This window comes from Podarcis cretensis (genome assembly GCF_951804945.1).
Source record: "Podarcis cretensis genome assembly, chromosome: 3".
Taxonomy (NCBI): domain Eukaryota; kingdom Metazoa; phylum Chordata; class Lepidosauria; order Squamata; family Lacertidae; genus Podarcis; species Podarcis cretensis.
The window spans coordinates 42,768,620-42,795,997 of NC_137172.1; positions in this window are offsets into that span (position 1 = coordinate 42,768,620).

A 27,378-nucleotide genomic window follows, 5' to 3' on the forward strand; every position below is an offset into this window, starting at 1 on the left:
GAAATAAAGCTACGTTATATATTTTCTGCTATGTCTCGAACTTCATTCAGAGAACAAAAGTAGTGCAAAAATTAATATGCATAGTGAATATCAGTTGTTGTTTTTCAGATTTGCATGGTGTAGTAAACTCAGTTCAAATATTTGTCAAATATAGTTACAGCCTGAGTGGGATTGAAAAATTCAGGAAACGAATGTGTTGCATTTCTTTAAGAAGGCCAAGGCAAGCAAAACATGACAGCTGCTGCTGCTGTTACCTTCAGCACTGACTTCTTTGCGCTCTCTCTCTCTCTCTCTCTCTCTCTCTCTCTCTCTGTGTGTGTGTGAACATGCAGCAATAGAAGATGCTGTGGAGAAGTAGGGCTGATGCAGCAGGTGCCAATTAAGCAGCCATTCACATTTTTAAAAAGCCTCCATTATTAAGTGAGGCTGTAGGGTTTGTGTAATGATTCTCGACAGATAAGGCCAATTGGGAGGGGCCACAAGCTATTTTTCTTCAGGAAGTGGCCTGTTTTTATTAACTGAAATCACCCTTTTTGGGTTTTCTTTTTTTAAGAAAGGCACTCCTATTTATGATACCTGCTGGTATAGCAGTACTGTATCACTTTGCAAATGAAAAACAGCCCTTTGGATAGTCCCTATTTATTATTATTATTATTATTATTATTAGTTACTAATTACCCTTTTTTTGCCTGATAAGTCAGTGTGATTTACAAAAAACAAAACAAAAAACAAAAAAATGCATATTTTAAAACCAATTTTAAAAATCATACATTATGAAATGTTTTAAGTTGCATGATTAAAAAAGAAAGAATGGTGGCAAACTCTGGATTATAGTAAATGTATGGATATAGGGACACACATACTTAAATCTAATCATTATGGAACTGTTAAGAAGTTAGAAAAATCTAACACACTGGTTAACATTCTTAAAAAATCTACATTCTTCCATTGAAAATATTTTGAAACACCACTGCTCTTGTAGTGCAATAGTCCATGTAAGTGAAATGGCAACTGAAGTTGCCAGTGTTTGCTTATTTGTGCTATGCCCAGAATAGAAATCAATCCAGTGACTACCATTCACTGCTGTTGCTGCTTTCAGTCTGCAAACGATACATAATTGATTGCGTGTGCCCCCCCCAAAAAAAATTTGCATTGTTTCTTTCGCAATGAAGTGGTGTGCAATAACACAATAACAATGTAATTCATGTATTTTTGTAACAGGGACGAGATGAACAACAGAGTTCTTGGCAGAAGACAAACTGCAGCAGAATGGAAACAGTGCTGCACAAGACAGTTACAGGTCAGAACAAAAAATGATGCCTTCTTACATCACTAGTGATGGCTGTGCATATTCTCTAAGCAATGTTTTGCTTTTTAAATCGTATGCATGAATTCCAAATGTCCAAGTACCACCTCTGAATATGCAGCAGGAGCCAAAGAAAGATAAAACAACACGATTCCAGCTGAGCAGCTATGCATTCATGCTAAGTACCAAAAGTCATACATAATTGAAAATGGCTTTCAGTTTTCTTTTTCACTTTCTTCTTAAAATATGCAAGGATATGAACACTTTTACAAATGTTCTCTCATGCAATATTAAGGGTCCAGCATCCTGTAAATTAGGAATGTAGGTTTCGGCATAACCTTAGTTAGCCACTTCTCAAAGCTTGTGGCAGTTTCCATCCTACATAGTTCCTTGAAATACGGTTTCACTTATAGCTATGTATTTTATTTTTAATGTATACCATTAGTGATACTACATGCACCATTAACATTTTAAGATATTTTAGTTCCCCAAGGGGGTATTTAAACTCAAAACCTTGATGCTTTATGAAGTTAGGGTCTGATCATCAACAGTTTGATTTCAAGCTTCTTAACAGATGGGCCATCTTTTCTTATGATTCCATATGAATAAGAGAATACACATTTTATTTATAGATCAAATGTCCACGTCTTTGAGGCTTGCTTGTCAGTAGCTGTTTTAATGTTCCTTATGTAGAAGCTTTTCATTAAAACTTTGAAAGGAAGTTGATGTGTACTGGGCACCCTTTAAGGGAAGTTTAATCCCAACATCTTTCAAAAACTTTTTAAGCAGAGGAACCCAAACACTGTCCCAGAAACAATGCTCTTCAATGTTTATTTCTTGAAGGATCTGGTAGTGGCAAAGCTTCCGTGGATTTCAACACAGCTACTTCAGAGTAGCTCCATCAAATTTATAGCCACTGACTATGCACAGAATGCCACTCCTCTCTGGTGATCAGTCAGCTCCCAGGGTCAGTTGCTAGTCTCTACAAGGACCAAGGCTGATCAGTGCAGAGAGTGCTGAGTGCTAGAGGAACCTGTGCTGTGGCTCATCCCTGAAAGGTGAAGCCCTGTTTTGCCCCAATGCTTGGGCTTCTCTAGGGCAGCAGCTGTTGCAGAGCGCATCGTCCATTCACAGTATCGTCAATTGTGTAGGCTCCTATGATGTAAGTAATGGGCCCCGCCTGCTAGCCTGCTCCCTAAAATATCACTGGTTAGATACATATTAGGTCCATAAATTACCATATAGCATATATTAAACAAAAAAACCCAGCTACAATTTGTTGTTGACAAATGACAGTTGAACATATAAAGGGCCACATTACCTTCAGTAGCTTAGGGCCTCATCAAACCTAAATCCGGCCCCGACACCAGCCCATCCCACTTCAAGAATTTCCAGATACAATGGTCACTTCTTTTTTGCATTTCAAAAAAGAAGGTATGTAGCACCAAAGAAACAGGACAAAAACAGATTTGCATAAAATTTGCATAAGCTAATGCGTACGCCAGGATGCACATTTAGAAATGATTATTATAATTTAAGTGGAATGCAATACATCTCATCATAAAGGGAAAGAATGTGATCAAGTTACCTGTATGCCTGTGTCCATGTGCTCACTACTGATAGGCAACTTAAGTTTCTTTTGCTCTTTTCCTACCGTGCTTTATCTTTAAGCCAAATAGGCCCCCAAAGAAAGGACAGCTTCGAGGTAAATAGGGCACTAGTGGGCGCGGGGGACACTGTGGTCTAAACCACTGAGCCTCTTGGGCTTGCCGATCAGAAGGTTGGTGGTTCGAATCCACATGACGGGGTGAGCTCCTGTTACTCTGTCCCAGCTTCTGCCAACCTAGCAGTTCAAAAGCACACCAGTGCAAGTAGATAAATAGGCACCGCTGTGGCGGGAAGGTAAATGGCATTTCCATGCACTCTGGCACTCATCACAGTGTCCTGTTATGCCAGAAGCTGTTTAGTCATGCTGGTCACATGGAAAGCTGTCTTTGAACAAACGCCAGCTCCCTTGGCCTGAAAAGCAAGATGAGCGCTGCAACCCTATAGTCGCCTTTGACTGGACTTAACCGTCCAGGGATCCTTTACCTTTAAAAAATAAAATAAAATAGGGCACTTGACACACCCTATTTGCAGATGTGTAAAGGGGGGGGGGGGTAGGACATGCACAGTGCAACCCTATACACATTTCCTCAGGTGCTTAAGTCCCACTGTGCTCAGTATGGGTTGCTCCCAAGTAGTTGTGCATAGCGTTGTAACTCAAGTTAGCAAAAGCTCTTCCAAATCCATTTGTGGGGGAAATCCTCATCACATCCCTCCTCCCCTGCCACCTCCAGAATGCAGCCAGACCAAAGCCGGAGTCAAGCCAGGTTCAGTTAATATAGCTGAAATAATTTTAAACTCATTCCCCCAAGTGTGAAGGTTATTTATTTAACTTTTTTTGCATTTCAGCTTTCCCTGGAGCTTTGCACGTGTTATTGTGTTCTTTTAGGTGTGTGACAAGGTGACGGGGTTGCGTGGGCTTGAAGCACTGTCACCAAACAGAGGAAACGTATCTCTGGGGAGTCACTGACCCTGGTGGCATCATTTCAAAGGATGCTGGAAATGCTGTGCTTTGCAGCGTTCCGCAGCTGAGGTGGTACATCATTTTGCAAAAAAGAAGAAAAGAAAAATGCACCTATTTTAATTTTAAATGAAGGAGATACACATGCAGAAATATAGTAGCAAAGAAGCCTAAAAATAATTTAGAAAGCGTAGTGCAGAAATCCCTTGAGATGGAGTTAAAATAAGAGATAACATTGACTGTCACAGTTAACATTTCATGGACCTTGGAAGGGGTATGTGTTCTCATCCAAAAATGGGTGCATGCAGTTACGGGCCACTGCAGTCAATTTTGGGGCATTGTTGGAGCAAAAAGGGGCAAAATCTGGCCTCCTAACAGCTGTTTAATAAGTTATTTAATAAGTTAAATAAATAGCAGCTATGGTGCTGGAGGAGACTCTTGAGAGTCCCATGGACTGCAAGAAGATCAAACGTATCCATTCTTATGGAAATCAGCCCTGAGTGCTCACTGGAAGGACAGATCCTGAAGCTCAGGCTCCAATACTTTGGCCACCTCATGAGAAGAGAAGACTCTCTGGAAAAGACCCTGATGTTGGGAAAGATGGAGGGCACAAGGAGAAGGGGACGACAGAGGACGAGATGGTTGGATAGTGTTCTTGAAGCTACGAACATGAGTCTGACCAAACTGCGGGAGGCAGTGGAAGACAGGAGTGCCTGGCGTGCTCTGGTCCATGGGGTCACGAAGAGTCGGACACGACTAAACAACTAAACAACAACAGCTGTTTAAAAGCTATCGCCAATTTTCCATTATGGACATGCACATGTATCAGCCATGCCAGCCCCCAAATATTTTTGTTTCAAGCTTAGGCCAAATGGTGCCTGTCCCTGCTAGGGCCAGCACTTTTTAGTGTTGCTGCACCATAAATAGGAAACCTATTTGCACACACCTCTACGCCTTCATCACATTAAAAATAAACAGTTTGCAAAGCAAAGGAGAAAAGGGCATGGGTGGTCAAGGTGCTGCATAAGTGTGTTTATGAACATGCATATACATTAGTGAAAATGATCTTTAGAATACATCTAAATGGTAAAAATTCCTTTGTAATAATGTGGATAATAGGGAAAAAAATGCATACGAAAATGTGTATAATGGGAGAAATTTACACTAAAATGCTGATGAAGTTTCATGCGGGTTTTAAAAGAATACCGGTATATACTGCAAAGTGCTGTGGAGATTTGAACTTAAAATGCATGGACTGAACCCCAGCTGTCCCTTGAAGTTCTCCGTATTTTGCAATACAGTTCTCTGAAAAATGCCTATCTTGGGGAAAGATACATACAAACATGTACAGTATGTACTAGCAAAAGTATTGTATAGGAATACTTATGTTATGGGAAATTGCTTGCCAAAATCTGTGTATTAGGCAAATTTGCATATTTTATGATATGAGCATGAAAATGTATACAAACTGATGAAGGCAATACTGTGAATTGAATTTAAGATTGGGGGGAAATGAGAAACTGAGAGAAACCAAAATAGACAGATTGACACATCCCTGAGGAGCGAACATAAATCTCCTCATGGTCTCAGGGCTAGTTTCAATGCAGTTCCCACAATTGCAAGAGTTGTGGGCCTTGTAGGACATGTGCATGCCCAACTATGGGTTGGAGGCACTTGGTGGAGGAATGAGGCCATTCTAGCTGGGAGGAAAGTTTTGTCCAGACTGATCCCCTGTGAGGTGATTTGGATTGTCAGTATTTTTTTCTGCTGAATTTCCTTCTCACCTGTTCAGTCGCATACTTTGCTACCTGGACCCTGGTAACTAAAATGTTTCCCCTCCTTTGCTGTTTCCCAGCAACCTGAATGAATCCATCTCCAAGTGTAATTTTGTCAGTGAAGTGATATTTAGTGGGCTCTGCTCTCTGTCACCACCGAAACCATTGCACGTACAGAATTAGGCTCTATGTTTGCAGCTTTGCCACCACTAGGGGTGAGGGAGAAATCTGCTCCATTACATTTTCAGGAGAACTTAATTTGCACTTCCTCAGCCAAAAAGCGAACTGAAACACAGCTATGCTTTGAAAGTCACACTTCTCCAAATTTCGTGATGAAGATTTACAACCTAAAGCTATCCATAGGAATGCATATATTACTGAAAATTATGTATTATTATTATTATTATTATTATTATTATTATTATTCACAACAACAACAACAACAACAACAACAACAACATATCCCATCCTTTTCTTCAAGGAGCTCAAGGCAGCGTGCATAGTTCGCCCTCCTTCTTTTATCCTCACAACAACCCTGTGAAGTAGGTTAGGCTGAAAGGCTGTGACTGGCCCAAGGTCACCCATTGAGCTTTGTGGCTGAGTCTGGATTTGAACCCTGGTCTCTCATGCTCTAATCCAACACACTAAGCATGATGCCATTCTGGCTCTCATCCTGACAAAACTGACAGGTCCATCCCTCCCAAGCGGCCACTGTTGCTAAGGAAGAAGTCCATTTCACCCATTACTTTGCTCAAGCAAAGTAGGAAAGAACCTTGAAGAAAAAATGGCAACTGGCCATAACAGAGGGAATATGTGCTCTCCTCCAGTTTCCTGAGTCTACTTTCTTCTCCCTCCAAGCCACTGAACTAATACTTCCCCCTCCCCAGAATCCCTCCACAAGTTTTCCACAGGCCCCTGCTTGCATTTCCATATGATAGAATCCGTGAGACGTGCAATTAAGATGCATCCTTGAGATTCATTGAAAAGAAAGCCTTTCTACATCTTTGCTTTCCTCTTGATATATCTTCAGCCTGTACAGCATCATCTGCAAAAAATGTGGGAGTAATTTATCAGAAAGACCGATTCACCTTTCTTGGTGTTCTGAATGCAAATCAGCTAATAGGAGTTGCAAGAAGTCACACAAGCAAAGCTGCTAGAGTTGTTTTGTTTGGGGTTGTTTTTTTTAAAAAAAAGATACAGCTGATTCAAAATGGTTTCTCCTGGGGTGCATACAGATGTTCCTGCAAACAGAAGTAGGTATGGACTTTTCTGTGGTAAAATGAGCTTTGCCGCCTTCTTCTTCTTCTTCTTCTTCTTCTTCTTCTTCTTCTTCTTCTTCTTCTTCTCTCTCTCTCTCTCTCTCTCTCTCTCTCACACACACACACACACACACATTTAGTCTCTTGATCAGAATCTCTCTCACAAAAACTTCAGGTGGACTATGAACTTTGTGTTTCAAAAGCCTTTCATGTTTATGTGCTCAAACACTTGTACTTGTTTTAAATAGAAAAAAATCCCATTGCTATTTTTTCACATTTCAAACGCTGCTGAGAAGCTGGAAGAGGTGGTTTGCTGACGGACACAAGGACCAGCCAATCTTCTCTGGGCAAAACTAGCTTCTACCAAAAACTGGGGCGGGGGGATGGTTTTCCTTTAACTTTATCAAGGTGCTCAAAATGTGGTCAGTGCACTACTGCAGTTGGCTCCCTGCTCAAATGATATACATTGATATACATCAAATGATACTCAGGTTAAGAACTTAATTCGTTCTGGAGGTCCATACTTAACCTGAAACTGTTCTTAACCTGAGGTACCACTTTAGCTAATGGGGCCTCCTGCTGCCGCCGTACCGCCAGAGCACAATTTCTGTTCTCATCCTGAAGCAAAATTCTTAACCTGAGGTACTATTTCTGGGTTAGTGGAATCTGTAACCTGAAGCGTCTGTAACCTGAAACGTCTGTAACCCAAGGTACCACTGTATGCCCTTCCCAGCTTTCCCCAGGGAACTGGCTTGCATAGAGAAACTGAGCAGAATTAATACCCATTCATCAGCTGTGCATTAAGAGTTCAAACCTCTTGAAATGGCCGAATGAGGCTAAATTCCCCACAGGAAACTGGCTCTGAGCAGGATATAATGGGGAGTTAAATCCTGCTTCTTTGGCTGTGCATGCCGCTACCTTCAGGGAACCATCACTGGTATGCACCCAAGGCCTGCCCATCAGCTGACACCATCCACCCACCAGAGGAAGTGTCACCAGCTGGCTGACTGACTGGTAGACATGGTTTTGAACCTTGGGGCTAAAGGGAAACCCTTGGCAGGCCAATATTTTCCCATGGGCTGCAGGTTTCCCACCCCTGAAGTAGGGCATGAATGCCTACAGCATGATCTGCTTTTTCCAGATAGGGATGCAGCTGGCAAATCAATACATTGTTTGGGACAAGTGTCTAGAACAATATCTATTTTCAGTGTTCTAAAAATGTATGTATAGAAAGATTTCTTACCGCAGCATTCAAAATGCTGCACACAAAAGACTAAACATAAAGAGAGTTCTCAGAGCCAGGGAATATGACTGTATCAACATCTGTTTCTGAGAGTAAAGGATGCAGCTATTGTAGCTGTCACAGCTGATAGATATATTAGAAATAGGACCTCAGCATATCACACCATTTTTTTTCAACATTTAACAGATCCCTTAAAGCAAATAGAGCAGATTTATTAGCTAATCTAAATATTAAAGGACAACTTTACACACTGTACATTTTTAGAATGTGGCATGAATCCAAAGCAAAGTTGACCTGAAATTTGCAATCCAGCGGATTGCAATCCTATTTCATTAACTTCTTTGGCAGTTAAACCAATGATGTGTGATAAGATCAGTTCCAGTATGCACTTGAAATCTGCAGGGGGGGGGGAATAACACACAACTTACTCTTCAGTAACTTCACACATTTCAAGTCACATTATATGTAAATGAATAAAATAAAAAGAAATATGACAAAGACAAGTGTCGCGTGTTCGTTGTGATATGTAGCAAGGTAATAGTGTATTTACCAGTACAAACTATATTGTTTCCCAACTCAATTAAATTAAAATTAATAGAATGTATTAAGTTTGATCGCATTAATTTACATTTCATTTTCAGAAAGACAAAATAATTTCGTTAAACAAAGCTAATGAATTATAAAATCAAGAAATCAGTAACACAAGTTGTGCATGGAATGAAGGTGAACAAGTTTATATATTTATAAATCAGAAACAATATTATTTCATGATACATCTGTCATGATTGTAAGGGTACCAAAAGCTTTGCCCCCCCCCCTCACCTGAAGCCATATAAGCCACTCCCCTCACTCTACCACTTCCAAGGAAGGGAGCTATCCCTCTCCCAACAGAACTGGCCACCTTAATGGTGAGTTTCTGGTGCTGACACCAGTCCCAACAAAAGGCGGGAGAATAAGAAGGAACTTGGTGGAGTCCACCATCTGAGGAAAAGCTACTCTAGCAGACATCTGAAGTAGACGGGGGAAAGCACCAAAAGGGAAAAAAGAGAGAGATTGATATGAGCCACTGCTTCTTGAATTCTGAATTTGTCCATCTGTGTCGCCCGAAGCAATGGAAGGAGGCAAACACACATTTCAAAAGTTCATATAATTTATTTAAAACTGAAATAACTGTCAGCTTCAGAAGTTAACTATTTCTTGGCTGGTCCCAAACCCAACCGTGTGTGTGTGTGTGTGTTGGAGTGGGGGGGATTTGAAGGAACTGAATGGAGAAATAAACTAGATGTGATATCTTATTCAGCCGCATCAGAGTTTTCAAATATTATGCATGCAGTCTGCAACCAGCTGATTTCTGAATTGCTCCAGTAGATGAGTTTCATAGACGTTTATTTTCAAATTCAGTTGTCAGCACACTGCCAATTCATAAAACTAATCCTGCAGTAATATCAGCCCATCACTAAATAGGTTGACAGACTGCACTGCATTTTTTTTATAGTGGATCATTTAAATCATGAATCATTCATAGTCTCACACAGGTGCTGAAAACAGTGCAAAACCCGCTGTCATGCTAGAGAAGCCTGGCACAGGAGTGCAGCAATGGACAGAATAGTTCTGTCCTCTGCAGTAGACCTAATTATATTGGCTTAAGCAGACAAAAGGCAAGCAAACCGTACTGCAGAAATAAAAGCCCCAGAAAGACTATTTTCATTGTATTGTATTTATACGGTGCAAGCAGTAAATACATCAAATAAATTGTAATTTATTCCAACTGGAAAAAAGTACACACTCAGGTGTGAATCACAACCAGCCAGACTTTTATGCAATAATGAAATATATGTAGCCCTGTTCACCTGATCCCCATCCTTTGTATCTGGAGATAATTAGCATCAGAATAAGTCCCCTCCACTGGGTCTTGTGGAAATCACAAGGGGGAAAATGACTAGCATGGTTCTGTTTTCCCTTAGAAGAGTTTGGATTTGATATCCCGCTTTATCACTGCCCGAAGGAGTCTCAAAGCGGCTAACATTCTCCTTTCCCTTCCTCCCCCACAACAAACACTCTGTGAGGTGAGTGGGGCTGAGAGACTTTAGAGAAGTGTGACTGGCCCAAGGTCACCCAGCAGCTGCATGTGGAGGAGCGGGGAATCAAACTCGGTTCACCAGATTATGAGTCTATCACTCTTAACCACTACACCACGCTGGCTCTCAACACCACGCTGGCTCTTAATACAGTCACAAAGCATGTTTGTTGATGGCACTCTATCTCCACTCCAAAAAAAATCTGGCAATAAAGTATTTCAGAAACCAGCAGGTTGCAAACCCTGCACATAATATTTGGCAGAATTTTCAAATTCCTGTTGGACATAACTATTTTTTTTTTGGGGGGGGGGTAAAGATATGCAAGGGCCACCTTGCAGTTGTGATGGGAGCTGTTTCCTCCCACACTCAAAAAACCCCAAGGAAAATATTGATTCTCCTTCTCCCATTCCCCCCAACCCCCAGTTACAAGTGATAAAAATAGGACATTTGAAAGAAGTTTCTCTCTCTTCCTGCAACATTTAAGCAAGCATTTCATGCCTCTCTAAAGTCCTCTGACTGACTCTAGGGACAGCTTCCAGATGGATCCTTTAGCATTACAGAGTGAGTTGAGTGTGCAACAGACTTCTGAAGTAAATTTTGACATTGTGTTTTAAAATAACAGGGCTACAGCCAGGTCATACTGCTAGAGATCCCTTGAACCCAATTCAAAGCTTAGCGATATTAGAGATTATATTTGACTGGGTTACTAGACAAGCAACATTCTTCAAATTGGGAAAGAACTTCCAAAAATTGCACACTATAGAGCAGGGGTCAGCAAACTTTTTCAGCAGGGGGCCGGTCCACTGTCTCTCAGACCTTGTGGGGGGCTGGACTATATGGGGGGGGGGAATGAACAAATTCCTATGCCCCACAAATAACCCAGAGATGCATTTTAAATAAAAGGACACATTCTACTCATGTAAAAACATGCTGATCCCCGGACTGTCCGCGGGCTGGATTTAGAAGGCGACTGGGCCGGATCCGGCCTCTGGGCCTGAGTTTGCCTACCCATGCTATAGAATATCTTCAAATGTGAAGGCTTAAAAGCTTTTTTCAAAACCCTGCACTGCTTAAAAAAATATTCCTCTGGAGTTCTTCAGTGCTCCACAGGCAACCTCCAGCCACTCTTCTTGAGAAGTTCAGTAGAGGACATCCTGATGTCACACCATCCCTCCAAAAACAGGCATTCCAGGTAGGCACGGGGCAGAAATTCAATCCAGTTCACATTTAAAGGTGTACTTACCTAGTCAGCATAGGGATGCGGGTGGCGCTGTGGGTAAAACCTCAGCGCCTAGGACCGCATGGTCAGCGGTTCGAATCCCCACGACGGGGTGAGCTCCCGTCGTTCGGTCCCAGCTCCTGCCCACCTAGCAGTTCGATAGCACCCTTAAGTGCAAGTAGATAAATAGGTACCACTTTATAGCGGGAAGGTAAACGGCATTTCCGTGTGCTGCTCTGGTGCCGGTTCACCAGAGCAGCTTCATCACGCTGGCCACGTGACCTGGAAGTGTCTGCGGACAGCGCTGGCTCCCGGCCTCTAGAGTGAGACAAGCGCACAACCCTAGAGTCTGTCAAGACTGGCCCGTACGGGCAGGGGTACCTTTACCTAGTCAGCACTTTCCAAAATGGCATATGAACCAAAACTCATCTGTCCTTCAAAATTTGCACACCTCCCAATCTTGCAATCCAGTTCTCCAGCAATTATGCACAAAAGTGCACATACTAGGGTTAAGTGTGTATAAAAATGCATGTATCTGTGAAAATAGCATACAATATTAGGGGAAATTTCAAATATGTATATTAACCCAAAGTGCATACAGATGTATTAGGAGAAATTCATGCTATGATACTGATGAATTTTCATAACAACTTCTTTATATATATAAAAAATAAATAGTAATGAATAGTAATGTGTCAAACTGAACTTAAGACTGCAAAAATGAAGGGGGAAACCAAAATGGGCAGATTTGACCATACCTAATTCCAGGAAGCTGATAAGTTGGCTGGTGAAGTGAGTGCAAAGTTGAGAAGAAGAAAAAATACAAGTGATAATGCACACTATTTGGCCACCTCATAATTATTTTAATGGAAGAAGGGAGTAAAATCTATTTGCTGTCAGGATTTATTTATGTATTAGGCATGGTATTCAAATGTGTTTTACTCACAGTAGAGCTATGGAAATGAATGGACCTCACTTAGTTATGTCTCTTCATTTAAATGAGTTTACTCTGAGTAAAACATCACTGAATGCTAGCTAAGATTTCTTATCTAGTCTTCAGTATAAGGTCCAGCATTTCCATTTGATGCTAGGTCAGAACTAGGCATGACACCTGTATGTTGCATAACATTGTTATCCAAACCAAGCAGTGCTAGGCCAGCACTACATATTGCATTCTACAAGGATGCTTTTGGGATACTATAATGTGGATAGTATAGTTTGAAGACATATATAATTGGACTACAATTTGGGGTGGCTCTGGTCCTACTTGGGTGGTCATTTCCAGAGGGTGGTTCTTGGGGAGTAATGTTTGGCCCAATGAAGTCTTCAATGTGGAATTCCTCATGTTTTGATTTTATCCCCTGTGCTGTTTAATATATACATAAAACTGCTGAGCGGGGTCATCCAGAGTTTTGAAGTATGTAGTTAACAATATGCTGACTATTTCTCCTTTACATCTGGAGGTGTGGCAGTGGATGGGCTGGACTGCTGTCTTGTCTCTGTAATGGACTGGATGAGAACCAATAAACTAAAGCAAATACAGTGGTACCTTGGGTTACGTATGCTTCAGGTTACAGATGCTTCAGGTTACAGACTCAGCTAACCCAGAAATAGTACCTCAGGTTAAGAACTTTGCTTCAGGATGAGAACAGAAATTGTGCTCTGGCGGCAAATCCTGGTCCAATTGCACTAGCTGCCAATTAGTTTTCAGGCCCAATTCAAAGTGCTAGTGTTGACCTATAAAGCTTTAAACAGCTGAGAATCACAATACCTCAAGAACTGCCTCTCCTCATATGAACCGACCCAAACCTCGCAATCATCCTCTGAAGCCCTTTTTCATGTTTCTCCTCTGCAAGAGGTCTGGAGGGTGGTAACATGTAAATGTCAAACTAACATGGGCTACAACAGTCGTTTAAATTACAAATGTCTTCCCTCAGTTTCTGCTCTGTATTACAATGGCAATAGATTCAAATAAATCATGCTGAAGAGGCTCCGTAGGAATTTCAATCAAATGTGCGAAAATGTGCTTAAGCAGACCTTTCAGCTTCTGACCACCTAACAATCAAGATTGGAACTTTTGATGACCTAGTTTGGATCTGCAATCACATGCACATTTTAATTGGGGTTAAGTTTCTTTGTACTTGGTTTTCCTTTCATGGAAACATGCATAGCATCAGCCTGCCTAGAAATAAATGTGAACAGTTGAAGAATACAGCTTTCAAAATATCACTCATTTATTTGTGCATGACACCTTGCCTTAACTAATGCTAATCTTGTACAGGTTGTTCTGGCCTTGACAAAACAGCTGAATAGTGAATGAATCCAGTTTACAAGTACATGAACTTTCTAAGAAGGTTACCAAATGTCACCTTTCCTTTCTAGGTTTTTTTTTAAAGAAAAGCATTTCAACTAATGAGATGTGATAGTAACAAAGCTCTGATTCCTTGTTCAGCGTACCTACAGTAGTTCAGCCATTTTATTAGTAACACCACGAGCCATCACTGCAATCTGACTTTGCATTTCAATGGTATGTCTAAATGTCATCCTGACATACTACAAAACTCCATACTGTATTGGGGGGCTGTGCAGGTGGGTGGTATAAATCATAGCAATGAATTCATACAACCCTTCCTTTTCCTAACTCATTTGGGACCATAGATCACTACAAACTGAATGTCTTATAATCTGCTTGGCTCAATAGAGCAGCACATTTTTCAAGCAAGAGTGGTTTGTCATTTCATAGGTTCAAGTCATTACAGAGGCAGACAATGCTATAGCAAAAGAAGACTAAGGTCCACAGGTCTAGCACATTAGAGGCATTCTCTTGACTTGATGCTCAGTCTTGATTACCAACAATAATCCTCTTCCTCTTCAACCACATATTCTGCTGGGTTTTTTCCCCTAGAGGTGCCACCCCATGTTCTGGAAGTTGTTTCTGTGTTTACGTAATCTGTTTTAAGAGCAGAATATGCCACAGGGCCTTTTCTGCAATAGCTCCAAATCTCTGGAATGTTCCCACCAGGGAGGCCCTCCTGGCGCCAACTTTAGCATAGGTTCTGTGTCAGGCAAAGATGTTTCTCTTTCCCTGGGCACTTGGCAGTGCCAGTGAATGGATGTTTTCACTCTGAATGTGTTTTTAATAGGTCTATGCATTTTTATTACTGCATCACCGTATTTTATTCTGGTAAATAGCTCACGTTGTGAGAAGTGATTCATAAATTCAGTAAATGAACTAAGCTAAGCTCCTGAAACAGAGAGAGCCTGTCATGAAGGAGCCAGAAGAGCCAGAAGAACCTGCATTACACTAACAAACTCAACATTTCATTTGGGACATAAAGGGACAATGCATGCTCCATAGCAAGGCGTGGCGCAAACAGTGGGGACTTTCATAGTGAACTCTCTCACAAAAATGTCGAAGCATAAAGAGTTTGGGGGTGTTTTCTTCTCTGTGTTTAAGTGCAAGAATTGATGGTTGGTATAAAGCCAGTGCCCAAGAGTTCCATTTTGATGATCTAAGACCAAAGCCCTATGCAGTCATTACAATTAGGGCAATGTAACACATGAGATGGTGAACTGGGGAAGGAGTACACTAGTTATGCCCCCTTTCCATCACTATTTATGTCACCTTCTGTGGGGAGCCTTCTGACTTCAGACAGTCATCCTCAATGAGTTGGAAAGCAATATAAATGGTGGCAGAGGGAGTGTGTGGGACCAGTGCACTTGATTTTATACCATCCTCACAGGTTTATGCTGCCCTGGGCTATGGCACACACTGCAGTAATATTTGAAATACAGTGGTACCTTGGGTTAAGTACTTAATTCGTTCCGGAGGTCCGTTTTCAACCTGAAACTGTTCTTAACCTGAGGTACCACTTTAGCTAATGGGGCCTCCTGCTGCCACCACACGATTTCTATTCTCATCCTGAAGCAAAGTTCTTAACCCGAGGTACTATTTCTGGGTTAGTGGAGTCTGTAACCTGAAGCGTCTGTAACCTGAAGCGTCTGTAACCCAAGGTACTACTGTATTTGAAATGAAGCTGGCTCCAGCACAGGGGGTAGGAGGTCATTGCAGACATTGGAGTCCACCTTTGTCTGAATGAAGCCACGTTTCAGTCGGTGCAGAATTACTTAAGTGTACTTTGAACCCCTGCTTTCCTTTCAGGGAGCTAAAGAAGGAAGAATTCGCTGTAAGGAAACCTAATGGCTGCACAAACCAAAGATTCATAAACACAGCGCGGGCTACATCCTATATTTTCTCCTTCCAGTGCAACAATACTGATTTTTAAAAAGATAAATATGGAAACAAAGGGGCAGGATAGTTGAAAAGAATGCCTGCATTGTTCTTTACCATCAGTCTTATTGATCCTGACAGGGAAGTGTATTATCACTGAGGAGAGCACTTGGAGAAATGGCTTGATGCCCTAATGCAACTGAGCTCCTTCAGCTTGATGCTGATACATCTGTCTTTATTTTTGGTGTGGCGGCCTTAGTTTGGATAGCCGCTCTTTCCCCCGTGCCCCGGAGATAAATGCTCCCTTTCTCTAATGTTCTCAGCAGCGGCCAACTGATTAACCGCACCATATTTGCGCGTAACTAGGACTCAGGAACCATTTGAGCCGTAGAGAGTTTAGTTTGTTTTGGAATGAGTTGGGTCAAATAAGGTTTTTCAAGCTCTTCATCAAAGTTAGGAAGTCTTAGCGAGGCACCTAAGGCACTTTACAAGAGTTGAGTGTACTCTGGCAGAGATCATCAAGAAAACGGTAAACTCAGGTGTCTGTTCAGTGAGGGTGGAAAACACACACATAGAGAATCTAGACTAAGCCTTTTATTCATTACCACGCTGGGATCCAAGTCTTAAATATAGCACTCTTGTTTAATTTATGGTAATAATATTTACAAGGATTCTTTAATACTTCAGACTGGATATCATTCCTAACACCCTAAAATGGGAAAAACATCACATGAGCCAGAATGCACAGAAGGTTTAGAAGCTCCTTCCTTCTATTAACTGGTCCTGTACCTCCCAGTGAATTTATATTTAGCAAATTTTTTTACAGTAAAAAGTATAGACATTTAAGAGATGTACATCCACCTGCAAAAAGAAAGGACCGTCAATTGTGTTAATTATAACTTTCCACATTTACTTTAATGGGTTTTTTAAAAAAGAGAAATGTAGCTGGTAGTAATGAAATGAAAAATGTGTATCTAGTGTTAAATGCCAGTAGCCTTGTTACCACAGCTGTGTCAATACTAGGGGGAGGGGGGGTGCAGAAAAGTATCCTTTGGCAATACCAGCCACTTTGGAAAACTGTAGGAGTTGTGTTTATATCTATCCTGAAATGTCATGTTGTAAATTTTAGCAAAGGTGAAGGAAAAACTTCAATTGAATCCTTTTTTAAAACATAGGCAGGCTATTCCTCAGTGCTGACAGAGGGAGATTTAATGGCAACATGGTTGCGGGCTGTGCTTTATTTCTGAGCAGAGAGCTGCGTATCTGCATCAATGCTCATTACTTGCATTTGTTTTTTCCAGATCCATTGTTGTGGGAAGCCCCTAAAGGGTAACTAAGATGAAAGAGGAGGGACAGTAAAGCAGAGTGTGATCTACACTTCTGAATCAAATATAACTAGGAGTCTTTAGGTATTTTTTTTTAATAACTAGGTTGGAACTTCTCAGAAAATATTTTTCTGATGCATTTCCTGATGTGGAAGACGCCTAGTGATCCTATAGTTCCCAGGCCAAGCTGAAAGCAACATTTTTTGTTCCACCTTCAGATATTCCTTCTCCACAAATTATTGTACTTTCTTTTGAAGTACCTGCACCTGGAAAGCAAACCAGTCCCAGAACAGAAAACATAACATTGTGAAAATATATAGCATTGTTTCTATTTGCTGCTTTTATCACCTGAAGGCAGCAGCAAAATACCTGCCACAAGTGGATTTGAAGACCATTCAAAGGATTCCCTTTGAGGCAATGGTGGAAACCTCCAAGAAGCATGAAACGTGCCTTATCTCTTATGTCTTTGAACTGTCCCCATTAAAATTCAGGCAAGGTGAATAAATCATTACACTTTGCCCTGTTCAGGAGTTCATCCTTCATGCTATTAAAAAGTGTGTGTGTGTGTGACAGGACTGGGGTTTCTGGCCCTACCCTAATTCCTATTTCTTTGGGGGAAGATGTGAAGAAGTGAACCTTCTCTCTCTCTCTCTCTCTCTCTCTCTCTCTCTCTCTCTCTCTCTGGGAAACCTGATTGTAGTGACTTCTAAATCACACTAGGGGCCTACATACCTAAAGCAGGCTATCCTCTTCAGACTTTCCCTCAACATATAGATGGTACTGCATGAGAGGGAAGGGCCACAGCTTTTCAATCCCTGGCATCTCCAGGTAGGGCTGGGAGAGACCCCTGCCTGGAACCATGAAGAGTCACAGCCAGTCAGTGTAAACAACACTGGTCTACAGAGATGAAAGGTCTGACTCAGTGCAAAGCAGCTTCTCATGTTCCTGTGAGCGGCAAATGCGCAAATAGGCCTATGGTCCTTTAACCAAGATGCTGTTTTCTTGCTACAGAATGTGAATTTCTAATCACACTGTGAAAGTAATTACTTTATTAATAAGAGATGCAACAGAAAAAGTGATATTTTATAGCCAATTAAAAGTAGCTGTAACTTTGTGTTTTGACTAGTCTTGAGGTTTGTGTTCTGAAGTCGTCACATGTAATTATACAAAACAGGTGTTGATCAACTGAACACAGATTGGAGAAGGCAAACAGGCCTTCTAATTCCAATTACAGATAGGTAGCTGTGTTGGTCTGCCATAGTCAAAACAAAATAAAAAAATTCCTTCCAGTAGCACCTTAAAGACCAACTAAGTTAGTTCTTGGTATGAGCTTTCATGTGCATGCACACTTCTTCAGATACCTTCTAATACCTTCTTCAGATACCTTCTTCAGATACCTTCAGATAGGCCTTCTAATGTGAGAATTTGTTTTTTACTAAATTTGTTTTTTTACTTTATCTTTCTCCCCTCCCAAGTCTATTACAATAATTAAAAGTCTACCATTTTGAACTGTAGGCAAATATGCACAAAATCCACATATACAAGAAGGGATACAACAACAACAACAATGGTGATGTTGTTTTATTATTTATACCCCACCCATCTGGCTGGGTTTCCCCAGCCACCCTGAGTGGCTTACAGCATATATAAAAGCACAGTAAAACAACAAACATTTAAAACTTCCTGATACAGGGCTACCTTCAGATGTCTTCTAAAAGTTGTGTAGTTGTGGAGAAGTCTCTGTTTCCCCATGGAGAAGAGGCTATATAACCAACAATGTGTGGGGGAGGAAGAGAAGCACATCCCACCAGTAACCTTTGGGGTTACAGGCTCCTTGCTGGGAGGGTGACATTTTCCTCACACCCATCTTTCTTCCATGCTTTCCCCATGTCCACTACCACCACTATCCCCACCACCACCCATGCCCTATGATTCCTGATGTATCCCCCCCCCCAATGGTAACGTATACCTTCGTAGGAGAAGCATGACAACTATCGCTCTGAAATTTGACAGGCGTCTCCCCCTCAGAAGGGGAGATCGCGCCTACAAATTGCATCCAATTCTGACAGGGGGAAAGTTACAGACATTTTCTTTATTTTTTTGTAAAAGATGTCATGGCTGCAAATCCCTTGTATCTGCTTACAATTTGACAGAATTGATCCACTCTGAAAGAGCTCCTGTGCCTGTAAATTTCACCCACTTTGCCCAAAAAAGGGGATGGGGGGAGTTATGGCCTTTTTTTGAATTTGCATTATAGTGAATGAAGAAAAGAGAACTTAGTTTTATAAACAATGGCTCAGAACCCATGGCATGGATAGAACTCGAGAGAGCAGAGAACTTAAAAACTGAGTTTTTTTTACAAAATGCGCAAATTCAAACACAAGGCAAATCTTGGGGCCTGAGCTTACCCCTGTATTTTGTATTCTATGCAAACTTATTTAATATGTACGTGTATATGATAAATGCCTTTCTATTTTTCTTTATGATGTAAAAAATGAGATTTCCTGGAAAAAAGAAGAATAAAAACACCAGAGTTAAACCATCATAAAGCTTGCTAAGATGAAGGTGGGCCACCCATGAGATCAGCATTTCCCCCCATACTTATAAAGCACAATCTTTCCAGGTAGGGATATTTTTATCCAGGAAAAGTGATTTACAATCCAGCTCTTCTGAATCCAGCTCTTCTGAACATGGGTGGCGCTGTGGGTAAAACCTCAGTGCCTAGGACTTGCCGATCGTATGGTCAGCGGTTCGAATCCCTGTGGCGGGGTGAGCTCCCGTCGTTCGGTCCCAGCTCCTGCCCACCTAGCACTCTTAAGTGCAAGTAGATAAATATGTACCGCTTTATAGCGGGAAGGTAAACAGCGTTTCCATGTGCTGCGCTGGTGCTGGCTCGCCAGCTGCAGCTTCGTCACGCTGGCCACGTGACCCGGAAGTGTCTTTGGATGGCACTGGCTCATGGCCTCTAAAGCGAGATGAGCACGCAACCCTAGAGTCGGACATGACTGGCCTGTATGGGCAGGGGTACCTTTACCTTTACCTTCTTCTGAATAAGTCACTGCATTCTGTGCAAAGTTCTGTGCAAAGTTCCAGGAATTAGGTAGATTAGTTCATTAAAATGGAAATGGAAGCAAGGCGGATCCCTCATCCCTAGCTGGCCTCCAGGCAAGAGGCCCTGTTCCTTGTTCCAGAACTCTGTGGGATTAAGCAGCTCCCATGCCACAGCTGTAACATCTTGAAGGCACCTCCATTTGGGTTTGTCAGGTTACAGCATTGTTGCCACAAAAGGCATGTATCATCATTCAGTGAGGGCAACTGAATACAGGTGCAATGACCTAATATTTCATCAACACTGTCAGCAAGCTGCTGCATTTTAGGGAATAAACTTCAGCCTTCTGAAAATGAAATCCAGACTCATTATTTAGCTGATCAAAACAAACATCTTGGTGAGTGGACACGGGGTCAGTGGAAGGTGAGAGGCACTGAGTTTTACTGTTAACCTTTATTTCAACACTTCTCATCAAGAAGAAAATTCTCAAACGTTTAATTGCCTCTGGAGGAGGCTGGCTCATGGAAGCAGGGACTGCCTTCTGAGGAGTTTTGTCACACTTCTGAAAGAATGGAGCATATTGTCAAATCTACAGGATTAAAAGCGCAAAGTACAGTAGTTGCCCAGAATTTGCTCAAGGTGGGACTAAATGCCACAACAACAAGACATGCCATAGAGGTCAGGAAAACATCATTGATATGGATGGAGCAGCTGGAAATTGCCCAAATAGTGTGTTGTCCTTTTACTTGATATCTTGCCTGCTTGTCTTTTGTCAGCTCCAGGAGCAGCAGATGTAATGGAGCAGCTATGATGAAGCTGAAAGCTGGAGTTAGGACCTTTGGAGCCATGTCTCTGATTAGAATCATGACAGCTGGCACAGTTGTTCTGGGTGCAGGCCACCTCCAAGCAAAAGAGCCTGCAGGCACCAGCAGTGGTGATGGGACCTTGCCTGGAGCAGGGAGGGAATGAGGAAAAGGCCCCACAATCATAATGACGGCAACTGGTTGGAGGTCAGTTGGTGAGAGACAGCATTGTCCACTCCTAAATGCATGCATCATTGATGCTAGGAAGGTGCCTGAGTACTTCCTGGGGACCAGTTGGTAGGGGAGGATTTAAACAAGTTCTTAAATAAATAAAACATTTGTTTTTATAACTGATCATTGTATTTTTAGGAAGAAAATGTCCATTTAGTGTTAATGAGCCCTTCATTTACTCGGAGAAGAAAGTAACCGAGAATTAACCCCCCTCCCATTAAATCATAAATGCACTATAGTAAAAGAAGATCATTCAGTTATTTGATCATTTGGTTGCCACACTGGGAAGTTCATCCATAAATGCAAATAGATGAAACGAGAGGTTCATGTAACACTTGCTGGGGTCTGGGTACCACCTGCTAATTCTGCTGATATCCTATGGAGCATTGACAAAGGTTTTCTTACCTAATTGGTGTGAGATAATAGGTTAACTGAAGGAAGAGCAGTAGTATAATCAGTTGTCCAGGCCCTTGATAACTATGGGTTACTTTTCTTGTTTAAATCTTTGGCTATGATCCACAAAGATACCTGTGGTTTCCAACCACTGGCATTTGAATATAACTTTTAGCATCCTGGTATTTATAGCAAGCTATTTATAAAAATAAGTGGGTCATAATCAGAGATAGTGTATCTATTTGCTCAAGGTGAAGGGCCTTGAGAGCAGACCTCACTCACAACACAATAAATCTGGAAATACAAAAGAAGCTACTTTATGAATTATAGTTGCCTTTACTGTTGGCTGTTTCAAACTCTCTCTCATAACAGTAAGTACATGAGCTTTACCTGTACAAATTTTAAATAGATTTATTGGGTATTAACCTCTTTAAAATGGCAGCCATATATCCACTGATGAACATACTTTTAGCCCAAATATTTATGCTATACAATGTGTCACTGTCTTCTAGCCAAGGATTTTGCAGTAGGAAGAGCAAATAAAAATCTGCAGAAATAATAGCATTTTGGGAATGACTTACAAGAAATCATTAAAATAATGCAATAACGTGTTTTGTTTCGTTTTTGGGCACAAGGAAAGACAGACAATGTTTGCCTCTTATAAACAGCTGGCAAAAACACCCAAACCCCACTTCCTCAATAAAAAGGAGAGTTATGTTTTTAATTTAGTCTCCTTTTTGCACTTCTGTTTCAAAATAATAAATTCTTGAGATCCTGCTGAAGATATGTAGTAAATGGGAATAGTTTACTGAAAGTTGTACCATGGTGGCAACAGAAGCAACACATCATTAAAAGACAGGCAGTGAGCTTATGCCCCCCCCCCCCAAGGACCCCACCAGCATGTGTGAGGGAGCTGCAGGGCATCCTGCTTTCAAACAAATCTCAGATCCAAAGCCTTGGATCCAAACAGGTTGGAATCACCATAAAGATTTCCCAGCATATTTATAGGCAAATGTCGAAACAAAAGGCCCAACATAGTCTTTATTAATAGCACCCCTTCAAATATATGCATAGGACACGTGAATGTCAGGGGTGGAAGTGGGAAAGAGGGACTCAGTGGAGTCCTAGTCCCTACTTGCACACACTCCTTAACTGTAATACCTGGAAAGTTCTTACAGCTTTTGTTAAACTAGGGAATGATTTAAATATTTAGGCTAGCTTTTGAAGAACACTTGATAGATAGACTGCATTTCTACCCCACCGTTTCTCCTTGTTTAATGCCCACAACAACTCTGTGAGGTAGGTGAGGCTGAGATCTTACATGTCTGCTCAGATAATTTGCTTTCAGTGAGGTACCTCTCCACACCCTGACTGCAATGTCTAGCATGGCTCATCTATGAAAAATACAGTTCCCTGCATGGATTTCCCTCCACTCCCAACCACCCTATAAGTAAAATAAGACTTAAGAACCAATGACTGGCTCAAGGTCACCCAGTAAGCTTCATGGCTAATCTTGGAAACTGAGGGCCTTATAATTATGAGGGCCTGGGCCTTTAAATGTATTAGTCTAATGGTGAATTTAACCCAACAACAACAACAACAACATTTTATTATTTATACCCCGCCCATCTGGCTGGGTTTCCCCAGCCACTCTCGGCAGCTTCCGGAAAAATATAAAAACATAATAAAACATCAAACATTAAAAACTTCCTGATAAAGGGCTGCCTTCCTCATACAGACCCTACATGTTTCATGAATAGGGATAGAAACAACTCTCTGTGGGTATATAGGTGCAAGGACCTCCAGATTTGTTTAGATATTTTACTTTGGGTGTATGATAAAGGATGTCTTAACCATTATAGATAAAAAACAACTCTTACATCATTGGAATACAAATGGTAGCTCTTATGCTGTTAGGTAAATGAAGCATCACATTTCAGCTGGTTTGCATGAAAGCAAATGTAGGCAAATGAACTGCATGAGAGCGGTTATATTTCACGGCTATGAACTTGAAACTTTGTTATATGTGGAGAGATCCATCATGGCTCATTTTGGGATATTTTCTTGAAAATTAATTGGATTATTCAGGGAGTATGATACACTCATGGGGTCCAAAAAAATGTCCATAACACATTTAAGTGGATTTTAAAAAATCAAAACACATGTGGTTGAGGCCCAGTGGGAGCAGGTGAGAATCTCAAATTCTCTTTGTACTTTTTGCAATTAACTCAATTAAAAATCTTTAACATCTGTTAACATTTCCCAACTTAAAACCACCCAAGCCATCCATTTTGATTTGGCGCCTCTGTACAGTAAGTTTCCATCTGTCTGCTTCTTTGCAATGCACTACAATTAACAGATGACTTGAAATCTCTGTGGTGTTTGCCTCCTCTGATTTCCCCCTTAAATTTAGACTAGGAAGCATCAGCAGTGAACTAGAAGAAGTTCTCCTTAGGAATTCTTACATAATGATAAAAACCTTGGGTGCTTTATCTTGGGACAGCTTTACAAAGGGGATATTTTTTGACTTCCCAATGCACCTTCAGTGATTTTTAGTAGCCATTTTGCTAATGCATTTTTAAGCTGAATACTACTGACATCAAATTTTAAAGAGCCTTTTCCTTATTCTCCACTGAATCCTATATTTCTATTAATAATTAGTCCATGTAGACTGAATAGGGAGATTACAAGAAGAAGAAGAAGAAGAAGAAGAAGAAGAAGAAGAAGAAGAAGCAGCAGCAGCAAGCTACTGATTTCACATCACAGATGGGATCCTGATTCTTAAGGCATAACAAGCTACAAGGGGGGAAAAAGGAAAGTAGGAAAAAAATGTCCCTGGAACAATGAATTGTAATGGGTTATTATTATGAGTTAACCTCTCCCTGTCCTGTCCGCCAAAGATATAAAAAATAGCCCCACTGAAGCTGAAAGCAAGAAGTATAAACAGTCGATGGAAAGCAGAAATCTGCAATAATCGTGACAATGGAATCCAATGCAAATAGAAAAAAAAGAGATGGCGGTGGGGAGGGGCACATTGAATATTCGTTGTTGTTGCTGCTTGTGGTATTTGGAAACAGGAAAAAAGACAAATTCCATTCAGGAAACCAAAACATGACTCATTTATATGGGGGGGGGGAGGGATTTGTTCAGCTAGTACTCACTGTAACTCAGTTCTGGCACCTCTCAGGTGGGTACTATTGCCATTATAAGAGAACAAGGGAGGCATTCATGGTGAGTTCCGGCACCTCTTTTTCCAGAAAAATAGCACTGGTTAGGATGATGGTTCCCTTTGATGATTTGGTGAAAAAGGCCACATTAATAATTTTTGATGTTATCTCTAATATTATTGATCAACCACTGAAGCCAAACCCAGCTCTGGTGCCTTTGTCACTAGATTCTAGACTCTTCCTCCATACAAAAGCATCTAATTGCTATGCCGATTATTACTGCCTGGTAGGAGGTTGTTCTCCTATTGAAAAGACCGCAGAGGTCCCTCTCTGACAGGATGGCAAGGGAAAGTGTGAGATCTGTCTCTTTCCAAGCATCTAACACAACTCAGAAAGGTTGTGAGAGGTCAAACAAAAGTTTATTCCTTTGATATAGTATGGTCTCCATATATCAACTATGTATGTAGAAATGGCATTAAGGGAAGACCTCCAGCCACTCATGCTCACTTATAAATTCAAATAATAATAATAATAATAATAATAATAATAATAATAATAATGGAGAGGTTATGCCACGGATAACTTAAACCTTGGCAATGTATTTGATTTTGTCATTTGAAGGTGTCCCAGCTCAGTGTTTCTATTAATGTGAGATTGGTGTAAGCATGTGACACTCTACAGATTTCATTGGAACTGATCGATATTATTTCATGACAAAACTAATCTTATACAGTGGTACCTCTGGTTAAGAACTTAATTCGTTCTGGAGGTCCGTTCTTAACCTGAAACTGTTCTTAATCTGAGGTACCACTTTAGCTAATGGGGCCTCCTGCCGCCGCCGCACGATTTCTATTCACATCCTGAAGTAAAGTTCTTAACCTTGAGGCATCTAATCATAGCCTGCATTTTTATCAAGCTTATATTTTGATCAGGGCCTGTATCTTAAAATGAGCTTAAAGATTTTCAAATGTTAATGCCAGGCAGAAGAGCAGCTGCCTAAGAACCTTGGCAATGTTTTTCCTCCTAGACAAGGGGGCCCCCTGATTTATAGCAGAAAACAATTCTCAAAGTCAAAAAGGGAATTACAGGCTGAGAGCGAGGACACTGACCCTACATATTACAGAAGATAAAAAAAGCAGAGATAAACATAATTAAGAGTGGGTAAATAGTAAAATAAAACCATGTGCCTCCCATTAAACTTGAGCCATATTTTCCTAAGGTTCAAAGGTCAAGAGCAATGGAAAAGCATCTAGCTGGCAGAAAGGAAGAGAGTATTTTGGGAAGTCTTTTTCTAAAGTTGTTTCTTTCTTAAACTGAGATCCTTTTAAGATTTCTTTTCCTTTTAAAAGGTTATTTATGTTATGTATTAAATATATTGGCTTAAATGTAATATGCAAAGGATTTAAGAAATGATGGATTCTTATTTCATATAGTTGGAGGAGATCACAGGGGCCATCAGCCACCAGCCCGGCCCCCCTTGCCAGGCAGGGGACATCATTAGAGCATACATATGGTTGTCGAGCTTTTGTTTGGAGACCTCCAAAGGAAGGAGATCTTTCAATGATGATCCTTGACATCTGTTTAAGATAAAAATTTGAGATTAAACCATTTGTTTTGGAGGGCAATAGGGCGAGGTGAGCTGGTAATTAAGGTTCCTTGTTGAGACACATGTAAGATATATTACTACTTATTTGTCATTTATAGATAGAAGAATATATATCTTTTTGTTTCCCATAAAAGGACAAGAGGAAATGGGTGTATCTTTTGTGATTGGTTCTAGCAAACAGCCAATAGGAATTTCAACCAGGCTGATTGGACAGAGGCAGCCACAGGAGGAGCAAGGGGGCTGGATTAAAGAAATATAAGTGCTGGCCAGAATGGCAGGAGGCCAGGCCAGAGCTTGGTAACCATATACCACTGTGCCTCTCATTTATTTGTCTGACAAATAAATTATTATTTTAATTTCTCTATTGCTGCGTTGAATATTTCATTCCAGCTAAGCGTTAACCACAAGCAGGGTGCTACAACCTGAGGTACTATTTCTGGGTTAGCGGAGTCTGTAACCTGAAGCGTCTGTAACCTGAAGCATCTGTACCACTGTATTCCATAAAAAGAGAATTAAGTAAAAATTGGCACTCACCCCAAGTCACACACTTCAACCAATCCAGTGACTTGGAATAAAATCGATGCAACACACAGGATACTGAACCAAAGTGTGTGTTCCTAAGGATGGTTAAAAGCTAAGGATTGTCAGGAGTTACCAGGGCTTGAATAGGAAACTTTTGGGTTTGTGTGCAGCTTCCCTGTGGTGAGTCATTGAGCACCATATGAAGAACTGCACACAAAGCAAAACGCTGCTAGTTCAAGTCCTGGCAGCTCATGACACTATTCCATTTGAATTTATTTTATCTTTGAGCATGCTCCCTAGATAACCCCTAATTGGAGAAACCCAATTTAAAAAGAGTTGTTTGTCTTTTTGTTTTTCTGTCTGTCTGGCCTTGGTGCCCAGTGACTACAGCTAGCATGTTATTATTCTTAATTACCTCAGTCAGTGGAAACCAACTGTGCTATAGTTTGGCCCTGTTAAAGCAGAGGTGACGCTCCCCACCCTCAGTTGGTCTGCACCAGGGATAAATGAAATTAATTGTCCAAAAAATTAGCATATTGCAGAAAGGGTCGGCCAAGTGGAAATTCTCTTCACCTTTTGCTTTGAGCATTTCTCTTTACAGAAAC